We start from the raw sequence: 22,195 nt of genomic DNA, 5'->3' as shown, positions 1-22,195 counted from the left end.
AGAGCAGAAGGCAGACGCTGGTTACTGACTTGTGATCCCCCACCAGCCTTCTGTGCTTTGCTGCTTTTGGGGCCAGGAATCAGACACATTTCTGGCTCTCTTGCCAGTGACCTTCCTGTTAAATTCTGCCAACAGGAGGCAGTGATAGGGAGACCAGAGTCAGGAGAAAGAGAAAACTTCCTTATTCTAGCTTGATGCTGGGGCAGGTGCAGGCAAGGACTAGTAGTCCTGATGGGTAAGCTCTTTCCCCAGACTCTAGAACTAATGGACATAACCTCTTCAACAGTGCAGCAGACTGAACAGGCTAGGGATGCAGCCCAGAGCATCAGTGTCTGACCTCTAGCTGCTCTTCTTTTCATCTCTTCTTCCTTCTCCTCCAGTTCTTCCCATACCTTTGTGACTAACTCCCTGTATTAAATGCCCTCTGTTTGGCATACCTGGAGTGGGCCTAGTTTCCCTGCACTCTCTGTGTGGTCTCTGTGGATCTGTTGGGTGCTTAGGGGCTGGGCCCATTCCCCAGGATCTCTTCTTTTCTGTTTCCATCTCCATCATGCCTGTCGGTATCATTGCCATAGCCTTTACAATAGGTTTTCAGTTAGCCTCTTCCTAATCATGGTGTCATTATAGTCAGATTAATTTTCCTAAAACTTTAGTTCACCTGGCTCACACATCTCAAAACCATAACTTTCCAGCCATTTGGTAAAGGTATAGTCATCTATGACCTAAACCACAGTGGTGAGAATCATAATTATGGACACCACCTCCGCAATCCTAACAACAGATCTGTATAGTCAGAGCATCGTTATTTGGCCCTGGCTGGAGGCAGGGTGTTAGTCCAGTGGCAGACACACCAGCAGTGGGTGTGAGGAAGCTTGCAGACCCTGGCCCCAACTCCTGCTGCACCTCCTTCCCACCTTCCCCTCTGCTCAGACCCGGGCCTTGAGGACAGGGCCCTGGGCTGCACTGGCATCTCCTCCTCTCCTGGAAGACAGCGTCAGTGCACCAAGTCTGTCCGAAGTCCTGGGATTAGGGAGGACAGAGACTGGGAAGTTTAAACCATGACACTTCTTATAAACTGATGGAAATAGATGTACTGTCAAAAGCACAGATGAGCTGTGAGCCCAGATAAGAAGTTATTGTCTTGGGAGGGGGGGAGCCTGTGTTTCTCACCCCCACAGATTTTCTCACTTCTTTGAAGTAATATTTTTAGGAAATTCCAGAGCGAAGGAATTGGCAAGAATCTCTTAAGGGAAATAAAAGGGACGTTATAGGGTTAACTGGAGGAAAAGTAATACAGTTAATGTTCAAACATAGCTTTATTATTTTCATATAAAAAACAAAACATAGGCATTATAACAAGTCAAGCAAACCTGAAAAATACACTGTGGAAGATGTGATCACTTAAGCCCCACCTTCTTCACTGAATTCTTTAGTGCTCATCCTTCTGAAGGGTTCTCAGGCCTGTGTTATACACACATGCAATTTTACAGAAGTGGGATTATGTTACCTTGTTTTATTTTTTAAAAAAATTTGTTTATTGGCTGCACTGGGTCTTCACTGCAGCAAGCAGGGGCTACTCTCTAGTTGCGGTGCTTGAGCTACTTCTTGCTGTAGCTTCTCATGCTGTGGAGCACGGGCTCCAGGTGCATGGGTTCGTCACTTGTGGCTCATGGGCACTAGAGCACCATCTCAGTAGTTGTGGTACATGGGTTTAGTTGCCCTGCGCCTTGTGGGATCTTCCTGGACCAGGAATCAAGCCCATGTCCCCTTCATTGGCAAGCGAATTCTTCACCACTGAACCACCAAGGATATGGCCATGCCTTGTGGCGTGTGGAATCTTAGTTCCCTGGGCAGGGATCCAACCCATGCCTCCTGCATTGGGGGCCTGGAGTCTTAACACCTGGACTGCCAACGAAGTCCCTATGTCACCTTGTTTTCCAATCTAATTCTTCCCACTTATTAGTATAGCAGAGAAACATTTTCATGTCCACAAATACTGCTTTACTTCATTATTTATAATGACTGCACAGTATCCCGTGTTTGCACCATAAATTACTCACCCAGCCACACTAAACTGGAGTGTTTACAGCTGTCTCCCTTTAGAGCGTGCTAGCTTGTATTAAGTTCCTGTGCTTTCGGTGATGCTAAGGCTCTAAGAGGAATTCTGAGGTATCAGTGCTTAGAATGTCAGAAGGGTGTTTCTTTTCTGGGTGAAGTTTACTGGCCCCTCCTTTTACTGGTGGTTACCCTGAAGCACTGCTCGGATGAATGGGATGTTCTGCCTTCTGTGGCCATCCAGGGACTCAGGCTGACAAAGGCTCTGCCACCTTTAGCATGTGGCTCCCGAGATTGTCCTGTCCTTTGCCATCCAGCCAGCAGTTAGTAGAAAAGAGAGAGCAGAAGATTTCATGGGGGGCTTTATAAGCATCAGAACTGAAAGTGGCAGACTCCACTACTGCCCGCATCGTGATGGCCAGGTGAGTCACATGGCCACACAGAGCTGCAAGGGAGGCTGGGAAATTCACTTAGCTGGATAGGAAGGAGGAAAAGACCTAGGTTTGGCCAACAGAGCTCCTTCTAGTGGTCACCAAATCCTGGCTCTTGTGGCGCTAGTAGTAAAGAACCCGCCTGCCAATGCAGGAGACATAAGAAATGTGGGTTCAATCCCTGGGTCGTGAAGATTCCCTGGAGCGGAGCATGACAACCCACTCCAGTTTTCTTGCCTGGAGAGTCCCATGGACAGAAGAGCCTGGCGGGCTACAGTCCCTAGGGTTGCAAAGAGTTGGACACTATTGAAGCAACTTAGATTGCACCCCGCCCAGGAGGAGACACCTTGAGGCCTATGCAGTCATTACAGATGACTTTTCTCCTACCTGAGGACCCTGGTTTAATGATCCTCAGTAAATGAGGTTCCGTGACTTATGAACTAAAAGGGAAAACATTTCATTTACCTCATCCTTAGGCCCTCCCAATTTTTAGTGGTGGAGCAGAGACAGAATGACACAACAATAAAAATTCTCCTTTGAACTGGGTAAAATAAGAGGTTCACCATAGTCACATGCATCTCCAGGTTCAAAGCAAATCCTAGAAGCCAGTGGGTAGCCAAGGTGAAGGCTTTCAGCCAGGAGATGGGAGAACTTTCTCCACTGGCCCTTGATTCTGTCCTGAGAGGACGTCTCTTGTTGATTGTCTCTGTGGCCCCTGGTCTGTCCTGCCAGGTTCATCCTTGGCCTTTTGTTTCCATGGCAACATCTGAAGTGGTTGCCGGGATGTCTGCCATCTTTTTTTTAATTAAAGAAATTTTATGTATTTGTTTATTGATGGTTGCGCTGCGTCTTCACTGCTGTGCTTGGGTTTTCTCTAGTTGCGGGGAGCGGGGCTCCTCTCCAGTCACGCTGCACGGGCTTTCACTGTGCTGGCTTCTCTTGTTGCAGTAGCTCGGGCTCTAGGCTCTTGGGTCTCAGCTGTCGTGGTGTGCAGGCTCAGTTGCTCTGCAGCACGTGGAATCTTCCTAGACCAGGGATCAAACCTGTCTCCCCTGCGTTGGCAGGCGGACTCTTGACCACTGGACCACTGGGAAGTCCCATGAAGCTTGATTTATTGCATGACTTTATCACCCCATGCCGTTCCCTCTCAGCTAAACGGAGCTTACCTTGAGGTCCTCAGACTCACAGAGGACCTCAGTTTTTTGCCACAGGGCTGAGTCTTTGGGCCTTTGTCACTCATAAGCTTTTTCAATCTTGTTTCTTACTGTTTGAGACTTAGAAGCAGACAGCTTTTGCAACCCGTTAAGCACACAAATTTCTGAATTCTGTCCTCTTTCATTTATGCCTGCAAAGCAACATATTCTTCACTGAGTATTTTTTTCTTCTTCAATATTACTTTAATATTATTTTAGTATTGCTTTTTATTTTATTAATAATTTTCTACTTTTCAGATTCCCCCCCTGGAGCTGCAAGTTTGGTAGGCCCTAGGTCTGCTTTCTTAGTTATGATTTGACCAAACATTTTGCCATTGCATTACTTGGGTCTCCATTTTTCCAGGCTCTGATATCAGTTCGCTTGCTCTTCACTTCTTGGTTATTAAGTCAGTACCACTTATTTTATTGGTGTCTACTTTAAGGCACCAATTTTTGCAGTAGTTAACCCCTGCTGTTGTAATATAAAACCTAAATTCTCAGTAGCATATCACTTTCAAAATTTGTTTCTTGCTGATATAAGTTACATTTTGAGGCAAGGTTGGTGCTGGTGGTCTTTTTGGGGGACAGAATCTACTCTGTGCAGTCATTTAGGGAGTCAGGTGAGCCAGTGAACCTCCGTTTTCAACATATGGCTTCCAAAGTCTCCCAGAACATCAATACCTAATCGATAGACAGTGGAAAAAGGGCTGTGGAATGACCACAAAGAAGGTTTTTACTATCCAGGCCTGAAAAGTGGTGGTCATCATTTCTGTCCACAATTTCATTGGCCAGGATTCAGTCACCTGGCTACATATAATTTCAAGGGAACCTGGAAATGTAGCTTACCTGTGTGTCCCACAGAAAAGGGAAATGTGCTGGTGAGTAATTATCAGTTTCTGACTGAATGCCTATGTAGTAGAGACTCTTCTAAAAACCTCACATGTATGAACTCTTTTTATTCTGTGAGATAGAAACTGTTGATAACCTCATTTAACAGATGGGAACTTGAGGCACTGAGAGGTTAAATAGTTCCCCCAAGGTCACTCAGCTAATCAGTGCTGGAGAAAGGATTTGAATCCAGACTGCCTTGTCTGGTCTGTGACCTTATTCACTATCTATATTGATGACATAGAAGACAGTTAACAGTAAAATATAAAAAAGGATAAAAGGGAAGACCACAGACTCAAAGATTTAAAAGTGATGATTAGAAGTGATAAATTTTAAAACTACATAAAATAAAGAGAAATAACTAGAATTGATAAGCAAAGAATACAAGCTTAAAAGAATGATGCATAACATTCAATGTAATATGAAGGTAAAATGTGATACCTAAAACAAAATGGCTAAATATGAAAGAACCTGGAAATTAGGGGAAAAAATGCTTATAAGTACCTGTCAACTGAAAGGAAGCACAAAGATGAAGTGAAAAAATAGTGAAATATCATAAAAGAATAAAAGTATTAAATAAGTGAAAGAACAAGTTGAATAAATGAAGATCAAAGTATTAAGAACGGCGAACTCAGGACTCAATATTCGATGAGGCACAATATAGCTAAGGTTCAGAACAAGTAAAATAGAAATTTCCTGTATGCAAAATAAGAAAAAAGCTAAACTAAAAAAAAAAAGCTAAACTAAACCCACAAAATGATAAATGAAACTAAAACAATAGAAAATTACAAACTCTTAGAAGACAGAGGAATTTTAAAAGGAATTCACAGAAACAGGTAAAATCAGTTATCAACATAAATCATGTCCTCAGATTGCTCCGGTCTGAGTCAGGGCCTGTGATTTGGGGCCCCCAGGAGACACCCTCAGGGCTGAGAGCTGGGGGGTAGGGAGCTGGGGCCTCCCCTTCTTCATAGGCCCTACAGCACCTGAATGTAACGATGTCAGCAAAATGGGGTGGGGGGAGGTAGGAAGCACCAGGTCCTTGTTCCTCCCTGAAAATTTGAAAACAAGCAACGAATAACAATTAGAGACCAGAGCAAGCAACTTTACAGGAGCTTTGGAAAATAGTCCGAGGTCTATAGCGGCTAAGTGAATGCCCAGTTCAGAAAGAGCCACATTCAAAATGGTAACTGAAAATGTCAGTCACTCAGTTGTGTCCAACTCTTTGTGACCCCATGGACTGTAGCCCACTAGGCTTCTCTGTCCATTGGATTTCCCAGTCAAGAACACTGAAGTGGGTAGCCATTCCCTTCTCCAGGGGATCTTCCTGACCAGGGGATCAAACCTGGGTCTCCTGCATTACAGGCAGATTCTTTACCATCTGAGCCATCAGGGAAGTCCTTAAAATGGTAGGTTCTACAAAATTTAAGTGTTAAATGCAGACTTGTTGTTGTTCAGTTGCCCAGTCGTGTCTGACTCTTTGTGACCCCATGGACTGCAGCTCGCATAAGGATAAATACATAAGGAATTATTATAAATCTATGTGGGTGATGTAATTGTAGAGGTGTAATTTATAGCATCAGTAATGCAAGGCGATTGGGATGGAGTCATGGGAAGTGGAGTTTTGTTCCCTATTGAAGCTGTTGGTATTAATTCAAATTAGATTATTATCACTTAAGATGTTGTATGTAATCCTCATGATAGCCACAAAGTAAACATCTATAGAATATACACAAAAGGAAATGAGAAAGGAGCCAGAATGTCCCACAAGACACAGAGGAAAGCAATAAAGGAAGAAATGAAGGACAAAAACGCCATCAGACAAGCAGAAAACAAATAGCAGAATGGCCGAAGTAGGTCCTTCCTGATCAGTAATTACCTTAAATATTAAAAGCTCTCTAATCAAAAGGCATAGATTGGCAGATGGATAAAGACACGATCCAATTACATGCTGTCTATAAGAGACTTACTTTAGGTCTGAGGACACACAGAGTGAAATTGAAGAGGTGGAGAAAAAAATTCCCTGCAAAATTGTAACCGAAAGAGAGCTGGGATGTCGATATTAATATCAAAGTAGACTTTAGGTAAAAAACTGTTACAAGCAACAAAAAAGGGCATTATGTATATATATCATATATATGAAATATATTTTGGAGTATAGTTGCTTTTTGGGCTTCCTTGGTGGCTCAGTGGTCAAGAAGCCATCTGCCAATGCAGGAGACATGGGTTCAATCCTTGGGTAAGGAAGATCCCCTGGAGAAGGAAATGATAATTCACTGGAGTATTCTTGTCTGTGAAATCCTGTGGATAGAGGAGCCTGGCGGGCTACAGTCCATCGGGTCGCAGAGAGTTGGATGCCACTTAGTGACTAGACCACCACCACCACCACAGTAGCTGCTTTACATGTTTTGTTAGTTTCTGCTTTGGAGTAAAGTGAATCAGCGATACAGGCTTCCCTGGTGGCTCAGCGGTAAAGAATCTGCCTGCAATGCAGGAGACCCAAATTTGATCCCTGGATCAGGAAGATCCCCTGGAGAAGGGAATGGCAAATGCATTCCAGTATTCTTGGCTGGAGAATTACGGGGACAGAGGAGCCTGGCAGGCTACAATCCGTGGGGTTGCAAAGAGGCGACCATGAGTGAGTGACTAACATTGTTTTTTGGATTTCCTTCCTATTTAGGTCACTGCAGAGCATTGAGTTCTGTGTGGTATGCAGTAGGTTCTCATTAGTTATTTATCTTAACATAGTAGCAATAGTGTATATAAGACATTATATACTGGTGAAAGTCTCAATTCACCACGAAGATATGATAATTATAAACATATATGTACCAAATAGCAGAACTCCAAAATAAATGACAGCAACACTGAGAGATGTTGCAGTCTATGGGGTTGCAAAGAGTTGGACACGACAGGACTGAGCTGAACTGACTGAACACTGAGAGGACTGAGGGGAGAAATAGCTCTAGGATCCCATGCCTGTGCAGTGCGTGGGCAGGCCAGCCCACCTCGCTGTCCCCGCACCGCTGGAGGTAGGCCCCTGCATCTCCAGTGGCGCCCTGCTGCCTGTTGGCCTTTGAGTCCCGGTCTGGCACGTGAATTCTGACTTTGACTGTGATCCGCATCCCCACCTTGGTTGTGTCACCTCTGACCCTCCTCCCTGAAAAGCCTCTCTTTCCCCCACACTCCATCTCCTCTAGGAAGGTTTTTATGAGCCCAGGTTAATGACTTTCATCCAAGTGCACCCCGACCTGGTGCACAAATTTTCTGTTCCCCTCATTTAGCACATCATGTTTAGTGTTATTCTTTTCATTGTTGCTGTTGTTGATCATGCTGCAGTATGTGGGCTCTTAGTTCCCTGCCCAGGGGTTGAACCCAGACCCCCTGCACTGGAAGTGTGGAGTCTTGGACCGCTGGACATGAGTCCCAGACGCATGTATTTCTTTTTTTTTTTTTTTTTAAATATTTATTTGTTTTTAGTTGGAGGACAATGCTTTACAACATTGTGTTGATTTCTGCCATACATCAACATGAATCAGCCGTAGGTATACGTATGTCCCCTCCCTCTTGAACTTCCCTCCCACCTCCCTCCTCATCCTGCCCCTCTCGGTTGTCACAGAGCACTGAGTTTGAGCTCCCTGAGTCATGCAGCAAATTCTCACTGTCTGTTTGACATATGGTAATATAAATGTCTCCATGCTACTCTCTCAGTTCATCCCACCCTCTCCTTCCCCCACTGTGCCAACACATGTATTTTTATTTTGTCTATTTGTTTGATAGAACTTGAGTTTCTTGGGATCTAAATCTTCTTTAAGTCACTGGCATTCAGCTTTGTAATCTGAATGTAGAATTTTAATTTTTAAAAATTGACTCAATAGATGTTTTTCAAAAGAAAGAAAGAAAGAAAGAAAGAAAGGAACAAAGAAAGAAAGAAAGGAAGGAAGGGAGGGAGGGAGGGAGGGAGGGAAGAAGGAAGGAAGGAAGGAAGGAAGAAGGTGAAGTCACTCAGTTGTGTCCAACTCTTTGTGACCCCATGGATTGTAGCCTACCAGGCTCCTCTGTCCATGAAATTTTCCAGGCGAGAGTACTGGAGTGGATTGCCATTTCCTTCTCCTGGGGATTTTCCAAAACCAGGAATCGAACCTGGGTCTCCCCCGCATTGCAGTCAGACGCTTTATCATCTGAGCCACCAGGGAAAACTTAGTCCCAAACACTGGTCTTAATCCTAATGATTACCTAATAGAAGTGTCTCAGACATGAAGGTGGACAGATAGAGCTAAGCTGCTTAAATTTGTGAACCTCAGTTTCCTTACTTTTGAATCTGGGGGTCCACATTTTACCTCTACCATTTGTTCTTACTTGAGCATTATAACAGCCTAAGAAGTGGGGTGCCATTCTCATCCCCACTTTTCTGATGAGAGAACTGAGCCCAGTGATGTTAAGTAACTTGCCAAAGTTACTCACCTCATAAATGGAAGAGCTGGAATTTGAACCCAATCCCCCAACTCCTTTGCTTGTTTTTATTGTGGGACAGTGAGTCCCACAAAGACTCACTGTCTCAATTCTTTAACTTCTTCATCTTGCCTGTGATCTAAGTACAAGCCCTCCTTTATATCTCCCCCTCTCCCAATGGTAGCTGTGGTGGGCAGTATGATGCTCCTTTAAAGATGTAGTCATCGGAGTCCTTGGAACCTGTGAATATGTTGTGTTACAGTCACGCTGTGGATGTGATTAAGTTAAGACTTGAGATGAGTAGGTGACCTTGGATTATTATGGTATGCCTGATGTGCTCACAGGGTCCTTTGAGGTGGAAGGGGGAGGCAGGAGTCAAAGTCAGAGAGAGATTAGATGATGCTTTGCTGCTGGTTTTGAAGATGGAGGAAGGGGCCCCAAACCGAGGAATTCAGGCAACTTCCAAAAGCTGGATGAGTCAAGAAAACAGGTTTTTCCCTCGAGTCTCCGCAAGGAAAGTGACCCTGCTGGCACTTTGGTTCTAGCCCAGTGATAACCACTTTGGAGTTCTGACCTCCAGAACTCTAGGGTGATAAATGCGTGCTCCTTTAAGCTATGAAATTTGCAGTGATTTGTCATGGCTGCAGTAGGAAACCAGTACTGTTGTGTTTCTGCTTTCTTTGCTGTTTTTTTTTTTCCTGTCACATCTCTTTCCTCTGTCCCCATTCTAAGTGGTGTTCCAGGGCTCTTCTTCACCAACTGGATTATCACTTTCTGTGGGCGTGGAAACGTTCTCCCTTCTGCTAAAGGCCACACCATGGTAATTATTTTCCTGGCTGTTTTCTCTTAAAAGGTGGTGCCAAGAAAGGAGAAGAATGGCCCATATGTGGTCTTAGAAGAACAGGGAATAGTACATCCTTTAATCTGAGTGCTGAGTCTCTCCAGTAGGCTCAGATTGTAAAGAATCTGTCTGCAATGCAGGAGACCTGGTTCGATCCCTGGAAGATCCTCTAGAGAAGGGAATGGCTCTCATTCCAGTGTTCTTGCCTGGAGAATTTCATGGAGAGAGGAACCTGGTGGGCTATTGTCCATGGGGTCACAAGGAGTCAGACATGACTGAGAGACTTTCACTTTCACTTTTTAGTCTCTCCAGTGCATGCCACGGAGAAGGCAGTGACACCCCACTCTAGTACTCTTGCCTGGAAAATCCCATGGATGGAGGAACCTGGTAGGCTACAGTCCATGGGGTCGCTAAGAGTCAGACACGACTGAGCGACTTTGCTTTCACTTTTCACTTTCATGCATTGGAGAAGGAAATGGCAATCCACTCCAGTGTTCTTGCCTGGAGAATCCCAGGGACGGGGGAGCCTGGTGGGCTGCAGTCTATGGGATCACACGGAGTCGGACTTGACTGAAATGACTTAGTAGCAGCAGCAGCAGCAATCCCTAAGCTTTTCAGATCATATGAAAGCCAGAGACATTATGAATTGTTTTGTATCTTGTAGAATGTCTGCCATCTCGAGTTATGTAGCTTTTGGATCAAAGAGGGAAAAAATGTACTGATTTAATCTCTCCAGGGAAAGATTTAAAGACCAGGCTAGTAAGGAAGATAGATGGAATTCTGAGAAAAAGATTGCAAATTCTAGAGCTAATCGAATTAAAGGGCTATGAGAACTTATCATTGGTGCATAAATAAGATATAACAACCAGTGTCAGCTAAGAAACCCTCAGCAAATATCTAATCTCATTATTTTTTTCAGCCTTACATAGAAAGATTGTTTTAAACAAATAGTGGTATGATACAAAAGAAGCTGAGAAAAGCATAGAGACATGGGGTATCTGCTTACCCGCCCTCTATACGGCCCCCACCCCACCCCACTCTTCAGAGGGCATGAGATCTCCCAACCGTTTCAATCTGTGACATACCTGTGACACCACCAGCTTGAAGAGTAGGGTAGAATGCTTTCAGGGAAAAGGATTTCATCCTTGCCTGGCCATTACGGACTCTGAGGATGAATGGAAACCTGAGAATCCAGACAGGAGAGTTCAGGGCTGGCTTCAGAGCAGGAAGATGCCGAGGTTATTGAGAATTCTCAGAGATGGAATAGTTCTTTCCTTGAAAATTCAAAATGGTTGTACCCTGAACCCTCTGGGTTTCCTAGAATTTTGTGTTTAAATGTTTATGCATTTCCCAGGAAAACGTTTTAAACAACGCATCTAAGGTGCTATACCTCCAAAACAGGTAAAGTAGTTGGCTCCCCATCTGGGGTTGCCTTGCACAACCTGGCAGAGAAAAGACAGGTCAGGAACCCATGTTCTGAAGGAAATTCTTACAGAACAAGTAGGAGATAGTGCCCCTAGAAGAAAGAGAAAAGCAGCTGGTAAGATTGTTCCCATTAACTGTAAGGGATCCTAGAGGACCACAAAAGTCTGTTTTGGGTAAATCTGGGGCAGTCCAAAGGTTGTCAAGGGATATGGAAAGAAAATTTTACTTTGCACACTTGAACTTTGCAGTCTATCTGACCCCTTTGGAGGTTACTTCTAAAGTGGCAGAAGCAGGGCTTCAGTGCCTCCTCATCTTTGGTGACCTTTCCTCAGCCCTCCATCCTGATGGCTATAGGGAAGTTATTCTGCCTGTGTGATCTGTGTTGTGTTAACACACACAGAGAGATTGCCATTTTAATGTCCCCTGGATGTGCTTCACCCTCGCTGAGTTAAGATTGAATTGCTTTCTACTTCAGTAAATCCAATCCAGATTTCTAACTGATCATAGGTTAAAGTTTTAATTTAAAATTCCTTTTCTTTTAAAAATTGGCCATTCAAATTGCAAGGTTTGTAAGGCAGCTCAGATCCTGAGATTGTTGTTGTTGGAAGGGGCCTTAGCTGTCATCTATTGTAAGGGATGCTTTGTGGAGTTTTTTGGGGGACAGAATGAAAAAGTGAAAGTGTTAAGTTGCTCAGTTGTGTCTGACTCTTTGCAACCCCATGGACTCTAGTCCACTAGGCTCCTCTGTCCATGGAATTATCCAGGAAAGAATACTGGAGTGGGTTGCCATTTCCTTCTCCAGGGGATCTTCTCAACCCAGGGATCAAACCCAGGTCTCCTGTACTGCAGGCAGATTCTTTACCGTCTGAGCCACCAGAGACGGAATAGTCATTACTTTAACTAGATCACATGTAATGATGTAAGTGAAAATGCTTTGTAAATTTTAGAAGACTTAACAGATATTAACTATTTTTTTTAAACTGAAGTATAGTTGATCAACAGCTATTGATTATTAGCATTTGTAAAGACACTTTTCCATTGTTGCCAGCTTTATTTATTGTAACATGCATTTTCATCTTGAATTCCTATTCTGCTTTTTGTGAATAAGAGTAAATAACTTTAAAATTACTTAATAACATTTCCCCCCCTTCACACACTCATTCTTATGCTTCAGTAATTATGGTGCACAGGTTTAGTTGCTGTGTAGCATGTGGAGTCTTCCTGGACAAGGGATTGAACCCATGTCTCCTGCATTGATGGGCAGATTCTTATCCACTATACAGGTGAGCAATGTGTCCCCAGTGGTACACGAGATGGTCTTCAGAGCCACGGGATGTGCCATGGAATGCCTTTGGCTCACCTTCTGTTCTCTTGCTGTCAAGGAGAAAGTCTCCATTTGCTGCTAGTGTGTCCTTGGTGTGTGTGCTCACCTTCTTTAACACTAATTTCCCCTTATAATAAAGTCAGAGCTGAGCAGGCTTCTGTTCCTCCTCCAAAAGTCTAGTTTGTTTTCATTGTCGTTATTTATTTGTTGTTGTTCAGTTGCCAAAACGTGTCCGACTCTTTGTGACTGCAGCATGCAGCCCCGTGGACTGCAGCATGCCAGGCTTCCTTATCTCTCATCATCTCACGGAGTTGGTCCAAGTTCATGTCCATTGATTCAGTCATGCCATCCAGCCATTTCATCCTCTGTCACCCCCTTTTCCTTCTGACCTCAATCTTTCCCAGCATCAGAGTCTTTTCCAGTGAGTCGACTCTTTGCATTGGGTGGCCAAGTAATTGGAGCTTCAGCTTCAGCAGCCATCCTTCCAATGAATATTCAGGGTTGATTTCCTTTAGGATTGACTGGTTTGATCTCCTTGCTCACAGGGATGACATAGAAAGAAAAATCACAGTGGGGAGGATACCTGAGGATTGTCAGGAGGAACAACTGGGTACAGATTCAGGAGTGGCACTTATGTCCTCAAGTGTCTTTATATCGATGCACAAAATAGAGGCTGTAAGCAAAATGAAATTGAAATATTTCTGTCAGGCAAAAAACGTGCAAACTCTTTAGGATTTGGGTTGGAAAGTCTGTGAGAATATCTTTGCGGATTACCTCTCTGAACTCTATTAAAGATTTCTCATCACTAAAATTGTTTCATTGATTAAATGAGGGGGTTGCATGGGAAATGTTTTGATTAGTTGGGGTATGCTATGCATATGTGTGCATGTATGCTCAGTTGCTTCAGTCATGTCCTACTCTTTGTGACCTATGGCCTGTAGACTACCAGGCTCCTCTGTCCATGGGCTTCTCCAAGAAAGCATCCCACAGTGGGTTATCATGACCTCCTTCAAGGGCTCTTCTTAACCCAGGGATCGAATTGGTATCTCCTGCATCTCCTGCATTGCAGATGGATTATTTACCCACTGAGCCACCTGGAATCCCTGGGGTATGCCACATAAATGTCAAAATGATTGTTCTTTCATGAGTTGTATTGTTACTTTACATTGTCTGCATTATAGCGTTTGCATTCTATTCTGTATCAGTACTTTTCATCCTTGTCTAGCCTTAGTGCTTTATTTAAAAGGACCTGGTGCTTGCTGGTAGTCTTTCATAAAAGGATCCTGCCACTCCTGAGTCCTGTACTGTGATTTATTGCTTGGTTGTCTGAATTTCTCCATCCAGAGATTTTGATCAAGAAGATCCGCGACTGTTACAGTGCCCAGCATTAATGCGTACTGAGTAATGACTTTTTGTTGTTTTCATAGTGTTTGACAACTTGGCTGGGTATAAAATTTTTGAGTGTCCCCACACCAACCCTCAAACTATATAGACAATATCACTTGGCATTGAATGTTACTTTGAAAGCCCCTTTTATGTGTAACTGGAGTTTTCTCCAAGGTTTACACAGGATTAACACTTTTTCTTTGGAGTTAGGTGATTTTACCATATATACAGGTGTTTGTCATAATATTTCCTGGATTCTGTGTATACTTTTTATCTACAGATTTAGATTTTTATTCCATAAATGTTTTCTTCTTTTATATCTTTGGTTCCCTCTGTCTTTTTTCTTCTTGAGGGGCACCAATCATTCATGTATTTGTTGCTCTGTATATATATCATCTTCTCTATAATGATTTTCTCCTTACCTTTTCTCATACATTTTGTTATTATTTTGAGCTGGTATTCCAAGTTATTGACTCTCTTTGCAGCTGAAACTATACTTCTTGCTGCTTCTGAGATTGTTCTTGGAGAGACAGCAGTGAGCAGTCTTGAAGCCAGGTCTTATTTCCCTGACCAGGAATTAGACCTGGGTATTCCAGATGAGAACCAGGAGTCCTAGCTCCTGGTCTATCAAGGGATAGAGAGTAAAAGCAAAGTTGCCCTGACTCTTGCCCTGTTTGAAAACATGAATGTTTCAAGGAGGCAAAAACTGTAGAAACAGGTACAGATTTTATTATTAGAGACATAGCACATCGTGTGGGAGAGCACACAGAGACACTGTTTATTTAAGACAGAAGCCAGGCAGAGATACACCCCCGGAGAGAGGGTGTGGGCATCCCTAATGAGGAGAAGTGCAGTAAAGAGGCAGTTAAATCTCTTATATAGGGCAGTTCTCCCCAGTCTTTGTTTACCTTTGGCCGATCATCTTGCTTCTTTTCTCACATCTGATCTGCCCTAGGAACCTAGCCAATATGCATTTACACCTTTTTGCCAAAATGGTTTCCAGTGCAGAGGCCTGTGGGAGTTTTGACAACATCAGTTATGGAGTGGCACCCCCTCCTTTTGACCCCTGAGGAGCATGCTTGTGCATGTGCAGTCAGGGAGATTTCCTTGACCTCAGGAGTGATAAATGTGGTCGTCTTATCTCTTTGCTCCAGCAGAGCTCAGCTGCTGCCATAAACTTGGCCCTTGGAGTTTCCAGGGAAAGCAAAGCTTCAGTTTACTCTGCTTGACAAACTCCAGCTACTCACCCCAAGGGTCCATCTGTTGCAGCAAAACCAGAAATAAATGAGTGGCCTTTGGCACATACCAGGCAAACAGTTCTGAAAGGGTTAAGCAATCTTGGTTATTCCTTAGCTGTTACTACTAATAAACACTTGTAGCTAGTCTTGTCCTTCACAAAGCGAAACAAAGCTGACTTCATATGAGTTGTAACCTGTACTTGGCATTTCTTCTCCCCTTACACTCTCTTGTAGCATTCTGCATTTCACAAAGGTTGTGGGCCGATAACTTCAGGGACATCAGACCAGGTTGCTGAGTTGCCTGATGCTAGCTGTGGCCATTTTGAAACTTTGCAGAAGAAAAAATGTGTAGGACCTTCATGAAGATAGAAAACCTCTCCCTATTCCTGATAGAAGGGGGGCACGGTTCTTGAGGCACTAGCCTACTGTGTTTCCCTTTTGCCTGGCAAGAAGAGTAAAGCTACTCTTTTTTCTATTTCCTCCAAACTCTGTCTCCGTATTTCTATTCGGCATTGGTAGACAGGGAAGCAAGATTTTAGCAACGTGTCTACCTCCTACCTCAAGATGGCTTCATTTTATTACTGAACTGAACAGAACACCCAGGCAGGCATCCACTGGCCTAGTGTAAATCCTAGGTATTGTTTTCTAAAAATTGTAATGTTACTATTGTTTCTCAAATTAACAATTGGCCGCCAGGTGTCTTCTTCCCATCTCATGCCTGCCCTCTTCGTTCTTCTGAATGCAGAAGCTCAGGAAAAACACTTCTTTCCTTCTCAAGAACTGAAGAGGGAAGTATTGATTTGGATGTCTGCTATTAATTTCATCCATATTTCACAGTGTTTGGAGAATATTCCTCAGAGCTCTGAGAAGCAGCATTGCTCTGGAGCACTCTGCTTGTGTTTTAATTTCTACTTTGCAAGTGACCAGCTTTGTGAGGCTGGGCAAATGACTTAGTTTTCCTCATCTTTGAAAAGAGGCTAGAATAGGGCTGTTATAAGAATGAAATGAATTAATGTTTGTAAAATGCAGATAACAATGCCTGGCATAAATAACAAACAGGCACCTTATAAGGCCCTATCCAATAGATATGGCATATCATCATGCATTGCCAATAGTTTTCTCCACAACTTCTCACTGTTTGTCTATTTCAGTGGACTTCACAGAGGTTCAGTTAACTTGCTTTTATTTCATTCTCTTGTTGGATTTGTTTGCTCATAAATGTTTGTTTAAGCATTCATTTAGAATTGTATCTAGGGTATATATCTGGCTGACCAACCTATAACTTTTTACTTTTTAAATTTAAAATCTATTTTTAGTTGAAGTATAATTGCTTTGTTGTGTTCAACCTATAACTCTTAGATTCTACTTTTTTCCTTCTTGAAGCCAGAACACCTCCCAATCTTGGTCCATGGCAGGTGCGTGCGTATGTGTTCAGTCATTCAGTCATGTCCAACTCTTTGTGATACCTTGGACTACAGCATGCCAGGCTTCCCTGTCCTTCACTGTCTCTTGGTGTTTGCTCAGATTCATGTCCATTGAGTTGGTGTTACTATCTAAGTATCTCATCCTCTTCCACCCCCTTCTCCTTTTGCCTTCAATCTTTCCCAGCATCAGGCTTTTTTCCAATGAGTTGGCTCTTTGTGTTAGGTGGCCAAAGTATTGGAACTTCAACTTCAGCATCAGTCCTACCAATAAGTATTCAGAGTTGATTTGCTTTAGGACTGAATTCCTTTAGTGTGGATAATCTGACCTCATTTGAGGATATGAACTCATTTGAAGTGGCTGGGTGTTCTCTGTCATTTTGCCTCTCTTGAGCTTCAGTTCCTCCTAAATTATGCTACCACCATCCTTTCCAGCCTGAAGATCACTTTTAGTAGAAATGAGGTTGAAACTTGGAGCTGTGTGATTCTGTCTTGTCTTCTTTCTTATCTGTTTCCCTTGCACCGTAACCAGTCGGCTTGTCCCTGGTAGCATAACATTCTTATCCTGGTTTGTTTGTTGGCTGGTTGATTTGAATCACACTTTCCCCCTCTGTTTTTAGCATATTTACAGAAGGAATAACTCCTAGCCTTTTAGTCTTTTGACATTTTTCTTATTGCTTCATGACCCCTTTGTACTTTTCATGTTACTTCCCATCTGTTTGTTTTTGCCCTTTGAAAATTTCTACCTTGTGAAAAGCCTCCCTTCAGTCTCCGAAGTTCTTGTTGATGCTGCGTTGGGGTTATTGTGCTAATTAAGTGATTGGGCACTTGTGAAAAGCACATATTCCTAGATTTCCTGCTTTAGGTATTCTAGTTGGTGAGGACTAGGGAAAACCCCCTGTCCCCCAAACATTTCCTGCATTTTCATAGGGCTGCTGGGTGACTAGATGCAAGTAATCCATGGACCACACTCAGCTCTAGCTGCTTTGGAGTAAAAGTGCTTGTTCTCTTTCCTCCTTCAAGCCATGAGCGAGGGTGACTCATGAGTGAGATTCTCTGTGGGGCTTACCCCAGGATCAGGTACCTGCTTCTGGCTTGACAACTTTAATTCTATCCCTTTCATTCCCATTCAAGAAAGATAACAGAATATGAGAGGGAGTAACATGGACTTGAGTATATTCCAACTATAGCAAATTAAATAACTCACAGCTTTAGTGCTTCACTGTCCCTACCCATCTCTGAGCCTCCTTTTGGGCAGTTTCTAACTCTGGTTTGACCTGGGCACCCTCTCCAGAGGTTCCCTTCGCTTTTGTGTAACTGATACTTTTTGGGTGGCTGTCAGATGACTCCCGATGTTCCGTGGGGAGGACCTTTCCTTGACAGCCTCTGCTTGAAGCTGAACTGACTGGCATATTTTCAGCTTGGAAACTTTTGTATAAAGGACTTTATAAATCCTTCAGGGTAGTTACATTTGGACATTATTGCTTGGTGTTATTTTTCTTAGAGCTGTTGTTGTTCAGTCACTAAGTCGTGTCTGACTCTTTGCAACCCCGTGGACTGTAGCATGCCAGTTTTGCCTGTCCTTCATTACCTCCAAGAGTTTGCTCAAATTCATGTCTGTTGAGTTGGTGATGCTATCTAACCCAGATCACCCTCTGTTGCCCTGTTTTCTTTTTGCCTTCAATCTTTCCCAGCTTCAGGGTCTTTTCCAATGAGTCATCTCTTCGCATCAGGTGGCCAAGTATTGGAGCTTCAGCATCAGTCCTTCCAATGAATAGTCAGGACTAATTTGCTTTAAGATTGACTGGTTGGATCTCCTTGCAGTCCAAGGGACTCTCAAGAGTCTTCTCCAACACCACAGTTCAAAAGCATCAATTCTTTGGCACTCAGCCTTCATTATGGTCCAACTTGGTGATGTTAGCAATTTCCTTGTTCTGGAATATTTTACATGTAATCAGTAAGTATCCCTGAGCACTTCTGCTTTGGGAATTGCATCTGAGTGTTAGCAAATGTCATACAGGCCTTACATACTCATTGAGGTCCAGTCTCAGCTGGGGTTTGTACCCGAGACTCTCATTCCAGCGTCATGGTCTGTTACCTGCAGGACAGGGTTGAGGTTGAGTGGAGGCCAGGCTTCCCACTCCTGACTCCAGCATTAAGTAGTGGTGTGACTTTGGACCAATTTCTTCTCTTCCATAAGCCTCAGTAATCTTATTTTTGAAATGGGGTGATGGTAATCCTGACCTTATTGAGGTTTTGGTGAGGATAAAATGACATAAACATGCAGAGGTTAGCATGTGCTTGGCTCTTGGCTCAGTGAATGTTGAAGGAGTAAGTGCACATATAATGATGTCAAGTTCATCAAGCTTTTTTTGTTTTTTGTAAAAGGTCTAACTAAGTTTATTAATCCTCTCATGAATAATCTGCACAATCACCACAAATACAGTCACTGCAGAATCTTTGCTCGTTCTTTCTGTCAGCACTGACAATGACCTTTGCAGTCCCCCTGACCTTCTTCATTCTGTTTTTGCATCTCTTTCACTGTTTCCTTGAGGTCTTTTTCTTCTCATACAGTTCATGTCTTGCAAGCCTGTGTTTGGGCTCATTCTATTTTGCGTGATCATAAAGGAATTCGTAAATCATGCCAAAGCCAGTTGCCTTGCCCCCACCAAAATGGGTTCTGAATCCAAATACAAAGATACATCTGGTGTTATCTTGTACATTTTGGCTAGTTTTCCCCCAATTTCTGTCTTAGGTACTGTTGCCTTCCCAGGGTGAAGGACGCTGATGACTATTTGTTTCTGCTGAAGTAGTTGATTGGTGGTGAACTTCCTGGTCCTGGTAGTTACTGTCATTCGTGACGGCTGCTGATCTTCAAGTAACCGGGGAGGGGGCTGGGGGAATCAAGCTGGTTTTTGGTGTTATTTTCATGTCTTGCATTCTGAGTTATTTTGGAGATCACATCTGTTGGGTGTACCATAACGCTTGATGATATAGAGGGGAAGGTGGTCGTGGGGATGCAGTATCATGGGAAGTAACCAGACTGTTGTGATAACAGTGTTTGATTCATAAGTTACTGGGATAAAACTGGGCTATCAATCTTAGAAAATAGCATTAGGAAAACTTTTCATTTCTATAACACATTACAGCTTAAATGTGTTTTCTCATGTCCTATTTCATTTAAAGACTTCCCAGGCAGCACTAGTGGTAAAGTACCCACCTGCCAGTGCAGAAGATATAAGAGGCTTGATTCGATCCCTGGGTGGGGAAGATCCCCTGGAGTAGGAAATGGCAACCCACTCCAGTATTCTTGCCTGGAGAATCCCATGGATAGAGGAGCCTGGTGGGCTCTCATTTAAACAGAAACTTAAGTGCATGGGCAAATGGTTTTTCTTTATGTTCCATCATCAGGCTGACTCTGATCCAGGTATGCAGTTTCAGATCTGGGACACTGTCAGAACCACTCTTTGCGGCTTATTGGAGCCCTTGAGTACATAAAGCACCCAGTGCTATACTGAGCACAGAAGGATGTTATGAAAAAAATAGCTTTTATAGTTCTGTGGCCACATGTATGTGGTTCTGCTTAAGAATATATTTAAATAAACTTACAGCCAATATAAGGCTTCCCCAGTGGCTCAGTGGTATAGAATCTGCCTGTAATGCAGGAGATGCTGGTTCAATCCTTGAGTTGAGAAGATCCCCTGGAGGAGGGCATGGCAACCCACTACTGTATTCTTGTCTGGAAAATCCCATGCACAGAAGTAGCCTGGTGGCCTACCATCCATAGGGTCTCAAAGACTCGGACACTACTGAAGCGACTGAGCATGCACGCGTAGCCAATGTAATGACAAAGCCTGACAAAAATAACCTTGAAATTCACCTCCTACACGGAGTGGGGTTTGTGTGGTGTTCCTGATGACCCTTTGTTTCCACCCCACTCCCATCCAGACTCACCCCTGATTTCGATCCTGTCTGGTCCTCTCCCAGGATTAGTTGTATAATTGAAAATGTGCCCACAAACATAATCTCTAGATTGGTGGATTTAAACCAAAGCTGATTAGAGAGTTCCAATTGTAAGTGTATGCAAAGAACATCTCTCTTTGAAATATATGATTGATAATGAAAAGCAGAGAACCTCAATACTGTGCACTCAGCTTGTGTGGCCTTTGCATGGTTTCACACACATCCTCTGTGTGTCCTGCTCTCAAGTTAGGCTCCTCCTAACCGCACAGTGTCACACTATGTTGGTGTTTTGAAAAAACAGCACATCTGTTTTCCCTTGGGCTGAGCACTGGGCCCTGGGGTTCCGCTCCCTGCCTGTGCCCCCAACCCTATCCTAGCACACTTCTCAGAGTTGCCTTGCTCTGGGGCCTCTCTGGTTGTAAGTGTGCATTCTGAGATAGGAATCTAGGCATGAAGGAAGGTTTCTTGTGGAAACAGTGGTAGGTTGATACTTGACTCCAAGAAAATGGTTTGTTTTATAATTATATGTATGCATATATTGTGTATGCATGCATGCGTGCTTAGTCACTTTAGTCCTGTCTGACTCTTTGTGACCTTATGGACTTTATAGCCAGCCAGGCTCCTCTGTCCATGGGATTCTCCAGGCAAGAATACTGGAGTGGGTTGCCATGCCCTTCTCCAGGGGATCTTCCCTATGTACGTCTATATAATTCTGTAAACGTTTCCTTCATACACATCTTCTGTCAAACTTTCCTTGGCTCGCAGGTCTCTCGGGGAGGCCGAGCGATCCTAGAAGCACCTGGTGGCATCGCCTGCATCCTCATGGATACTGCCACGATGGAGAATGTTAGGGGCCCGTGCACACCATAGGTGCGCACCCTCCAGAGGCTTTCTGGTGGAGGGCTTACCTTGCCCTTGTCTTGCCTTCCAACCCTAAGGGTCCTTCTTTGTTCCATTGCCTGGGTGACATCTTTCCCCATTAAGCTGGGTTTCCCTTGTCCTGGTGTCACTGGACCAAACTCGGGTTTACTCACTGGCACTCCGTAAAGCCGATCTACTGACACTGGGTTGTGGTGAAGGAAAGTAGTGTTTATTGTAAGGCGCCAACACAAGGAGGATGGGTGGCTTGTGCTCTAAAATCCTGAACTCCCCAAAGCATTTTTAAGTGCCAGGTGAGAGAGGGGTGTTTCAGGCTATGTGATCAACTGCTGTTCAATTATCTGGTTGGTTGATGGTGGTCAGTCATTTGGTGTCAGAAGGTCTGGGGGCTACGTGCTCATGATCATCATGTAGCAATTTCTTCCATTTGGTGGTGGTTTTAGTATCTAAAAAACTCAGAAAGTATGCTTGAGATACTGTTATCTGGGTACTGCAAAGAGAAACTAAACGGTAGAGGATAAACGGTATGGGGCGGGAGGGGGGTCTGTCCCTGGGAGTACTCCATAGGGTCCTTCTTGGTTACACTGGTAGTTTGAGTGTATGGCAGGTATATTATAGTCCTCTCCCTTCTCCTCCCATTGTTTAGTTGAATTATTTTTCTTTGTCATAGCATATAGCAGTTATATGAGTCTCCTCCCT

At 43.6% G+C, this 22,195-nt stretch overlaps 1 protein-coding gene and 1 pseudogene across 2 annotated transcripts in view; one reads left to right on the top strand and one right to left on the bottom strand.

Annotated features, from left to right (window-relative positions):
* The window catches only part of DISC1 (DISC1 scaffold protein), a 388,216-nt gene that overhangs the window by 26,942 nt on the left and 339,079 nt on the right, over positions 1–22,195 (top strand). The window lies entirely within an intron of this gene.
* Positions 19,067–19,509, bottom strand: LOC136159011 (small ribosomal subunit protein eS24-like; annotated as a pseudogene).

The sequence above is a fragment of the Muntiacus reevesi genome, chromosome 2 (genome assembly GCF_963930625.1).
Source record: "Muntiacus reevesi chromosome 2, mMunRee1.1, whole genome shotgun sequence".
NCBI classification, from domain to species: Eukaryota; Metazoa; Chordata; class Mammalia; order Artiodactyla; family Cervidae; genus Muntiacus; species Muntiacus reevesi.
The sequence above is the reverse complement of the archived record's forward strand: the minus strand, read 5'-3'. Positions and strand labels throughout refer to the sequence as shown.